The sequence below is a fragment of the Marmota marmota genome, unplaced genomic scaffold, assembly GCF_001458135.2.
Source record: "Marmota marmota marmota unplaced genomic scaffold, marMar, whole genome shotgun sequence".
In the NCBI taxonomy this organism is placed as follows: Eukaryota; Metazoa; Chordata; class Mammalia; order Rodentia; family Sciuridae; genus Marmota; species Marmota marmota.
In genome coordinates, this window is record NW_026000026.1 from 72333989 (window position 1) to 72338467 (window position 4479).

General features: G+C 41.9%; 1 long non-coding RNA gene across 1 annotated transcript in view; it reads right to left on the bottom strand.

Moving 5' to 3' along the window:
• LOC125619104 overlaps positions 1-4479 on the bottom strand; it is a 22501-nt gene that overhangs the window by 13364 nt on the left and 4658 nt on the right. Inside the window, exon 2 of the long non-coding RNA XR_007350595.1 lies at positions 39-54. This is a non-coding gene — a long non-coding RNA (uncharacterized LOC125619104). The remainder of the gene's footprint in view (positions 1-38; positions 55-4479) is intronic.

The window sequence follows — 4479 nt, forward strand, 5'->3', positions numbered from 1 at the left end:
TGGAAAATTTATCATGTAGGCTGGGTATTATTAGTAACTGTGCTATTCTATCTCCTGGTGAAATTACTGATATACCCTTTGGAGAACTGGCTATAATTTTTATTTCACCTTCATAATCGGGATCAATTACCCCAGGACTTTTCATAAGTCCTTTTAGAGTAGAAGAACTGCATCCTAATAATAAGCCTACTGTTCCTTGGGGAAGAGGTCCTCTTACCCCTGTGGGAATGATTTGAACTCCCATCTCTGGAGATAGTACTGCTCTGGCAGAGGCACAGATGTCCAACCCTGTGCTCCCTCTGGTTTGTCTAATGAGGGATCTGATGGATAATGTGTCCTGGGCACTACCCTGATGGTGTTGCTGGGTTCCTCCAATGCCCTGTATATTTGTGGTCATGGGCCCCGGAGCATTGGGCCCCCCTGTCCATTTTTTGGCAATGGAGCCCAATGCTGTTCTCCAGGATATTGGGGGTAAACACCTGGTCCTTGTCCGTTTTTTGATAACGGAGTACCCTCTATAGTGGTTTGAGAACAGCATTCATTAGTCCAATGTCTCCCTTTAGGCATCGTGGGCAAATACCTGGTATTCTACCCCTTTGATCATATCCAGTTTTGTTAAACCCTCCTCCTATGGAGCAAATCCTTCTAAAATGTCCTGTTTGTCCACAATTGTAGCATGTTTTTGGCCTGGCACCTAAAGCCTGTTGTACTGCAGCTGCCAAGACTTGCCCTTGTTCATTAATGTCTCTGCATAATTTAATATATGTGTTTAAATCTCCATGTTTCCATGGTCTAATGGCCTCCCTGCACCATCTATTTGCTTGTTCATAGGCTAGTTGTTTTATTAATGGCAATGCTTGTTCTACATCCCCAAAGATTCTGGTAGCTGTTTGTATAAGCCTATCTACAAATTCAGCATAAGGTTCATTAGGTCCTTGTATTACCTTAGATAATTGACCTTGTAAATCTCCATGCCCCTGTAAAGTTTTCCATGCCCTAACCGCACCTGAAGCAATTTGTGATTATATGGCAGGATCATATCTAATTTGTTGCAACTGACCCTCATAAGGTCCTTCTCTTAACAACATATCTAGATTTCTCTGAGGATAACTGGCTGCTGCATTTCACCTAGCTGTGCTAAATTAGTCTCCGTGCTAAATTCCTGATTGGCAACCTTCCATAACAGATATTGTCCTCCATTTAGCACAGCTTTGCACATACTAGCCCAATCTGTTGGCATCATGTTCAAGTTGGTAATGGATTTGACCATACTTACAGTGAACGGTGCTTGAGGACCATAGGTTGTTACAGCCTCTTTCAGCTGCTTCACTGTTTTGAAATCTAAAGCATGGTGAATTCGCTGCCCTCCTGCCTCCTAAAATACAGGGCATGCTAATCTTTGAGGTCCTGTCTCAGGATCCTATCTATCAACTATGGGATTTGAGGGCCACTCAGCATATGTTGTCTCCGTATACATAGGTGGAGCTGTTGGTTGGACACCCACACCCTCCGGTGATAGAAAGGTGTTAGTAGCAACCTCCCATTGTAACTTCTCACCTGATAGCCCTTCCTCCTCCAAACTTTTTTCCCTTGTCTGACTAACTCGAGAGACTTCCTCTTTTACTTGATATAGGATGTCTTCTCCTAGACTAAGCAAACAAGATTGTACCAACATCCACAATGGTAATGTGCCAACTGGCAGAGTTCTTGGGCTTTCCTTTTCTATTCTTTTTAAATCTTCACCATGATGGTTCCATTGTGATATATTTTACAACCCCTCTTTAATGAACCATGGGCTACACCTTTGTATCCTCTTAATGTATTCCCTAACTGTTCTTGATTTTACTGAGATGCCTCCTTCCTCTAGCAATTTACTTAACACCCTTTTGGTTTGGTTTTTACTAATTTTTAATTCCATATTTCTGCTATAAAGATAACGCAACCCAACAAGATAACACAAAACAAAACCGAAATAAAACGGAACAAAAATTCGTTGTATCAGTTTTTCTATTTTCTTGACATGTGTATTCGTGGTCTATCTCTATCTCTTCCTCAGGGCCAAACAACTTTTCTAGCATCCTATTTATTTCTAGGGGCAGGCAGCTTGAAACAGAAAGGTAACAAATCAAAACAAGAACACATTGTTTTTTGAAATGGTCACCCATTCTCTCGCCCTGCCCTCAGGGGCGATCTGTTTCACTTACCTCCAAGCTTCAGGCATTCCCCGTATGGGCCACCAAATGCCGCAGTCTGGCTGGGCACAAATAACCGGGAGGCCACGAGCCACTTGTAGGTTCAAACAGGAACTACTTTTTTGCCCGAACCCAGTGGGAAATCCACTGAAACTCAACGGAAACTCCGCGAGAACCAACGGGAACTCAACGGTGTTAGGGTCTGTAAACAAGTCAAGATGGCACCTGGCATTTTGCCAGAATGAGTGGTTTGTGAAGTAACGCCAGCGAGCCATTAAGTGTGGAGATTCCTTATTGGTTGACTGCTGTATCTAGTTTATGTTAATTAAGATAAGCTGTGTGTAATGTATATATACCCCTCCTGTCCTACAATAAACGGCTCCCACTCCTGCTGTATCAATGTACACAAGTTGCTCGTCACCCCCCGGTTAGTTTGCTCCAGCCAGACTGCGGCAAACGGGAACTCAACGGGAACTCCGCGAGAACTCAAAAGTAGCGGGCACCTGAGGTAGCAGGAGCAGCCTTTTTGCCGGACAGCAGAGGTTTATATACACAACTGAATATACAGCTTGTTTCAATTTAGCATCAGCCAGTTACAGCAGTCATTATCTTAATAATTATACACAACTTAACTTAATTATCATCATCTTAATGGCTTGTTGGCGTTACTTCTCAACCACTCCTTCTGGCAAAATGCCAGGCGCCATCTTGATTTGTTGCTGAGAGCCACGGCGGAGTCTGTATGGCCCCTGGCATTTTGCCAACAGTATTGCTTGACAGGTGAGGCATTACTATCCGCCTCTGCCGCAACTTTTGAGTTCTCGCACTATTTTGGAGTTCTCGTGGGGATTTCCGGGGATTCCCCGAGAGTTCCCATTGGTTGGGGAAGTGCAGGAGGAGGGATTTCCGGGAGAGATATTTCTGGCTGGGGGTTCCTGGACAAGCAGCGTGGTGTTTGGGAGGATTCCCCGGGAGCTGTGTGAAGTGTTTTCCTGCAGTTCAAAAATAAAGTTTGTTCCTGCTTCAGTGGCTCGTGATTTGTGCCCAGCCAGACTGCAGCAATTTGTTGTGGCTCTCAACACAAATCTGCTCTTGAGATTTCATCTTACTCCAGTCAGAATGGCAGTTATCAAGAAAATAAGCAACAATAAGTTTTGGCGAGGATATGGGGGAAAAGGCACACTCATGCATTGCTGGGGGGGGGGGACTGCAAATTGGTGCAACCAATCCAGAATCAGTATGGAGATTCCTTGGAAAACTTGGAATGGAACCACCATTTGAACCAGCCATTCCACTCCTTAGTCTATACCCTAAAAACTTATAAAGAGCATACTACAGCAACACAGCCACTTCAATGTTCATAGCAGCACAATTCTAAATTGTTAACCTATGGAAGTAACCTAGATGTCCTTCAATAAATGAATGGATAAAGAAACTGTGGTACATATATACAATGAAATATTACTCAGCATTAAGAGAGAATAAAGTTATGGCATTTGCAGGTAAATGATAGAGTTGGAGAATATCATGCTAAGTGAAATAAGTCAATCTGAAAAACCAAGAGCTGAATGTTTTCTCTGTTAAGTGGATGCTAATCCATATGGAGGGGGTTCATGGGATAAGTGGAGAAACTTTAAATGGGAAAAGGGAAGTGGAGAGAGGGCAAAGGGGTAGGAAAGATGGTGGAATGAGACAGACATCATTACCCTAGGTATGATTACACAAATGTATGTTACATGTTACATGTATGATTATACAAACTTTAATTCATGCACAACCAGAGTAGTCAAAAATTCTGCTCCATTTGTATATAATTAATCAAAGATCTTTCTACCGTCATGTATAATTGATTCCAACTAATAAACAAACAAACAAACAAACCAAGGACATTCTTCACAAAGCTAGAAAAACTAATCCTACAACTCATAAGAAAGCACAAAAGACCCAGAACAGCTGAAGAAATCCTGAGCAAAAAAGAACACCACAATACCTTACTTCAAAATATACTGCAGAGTCAAAATAACAAAAATTGCATGGTATTAGCATAAAAGCAGATACATAGACCAGTGGAATAGAATAGAGGAAACAGAACTAAACCCACAGAGCTAAAACCATCTAATTCTTTTTTTTTTTAATTTTTTATTGTTGGTTGTTCAAAACATTACAAATTTCTTGACATATCATATTCCACACTTTGATTCAAGTGGGTTATGAACTCCCACCTTCACCCCATACACAGATTGCAGAATCACATCAGTTACACATCCATTGATTTACATATTGCCAT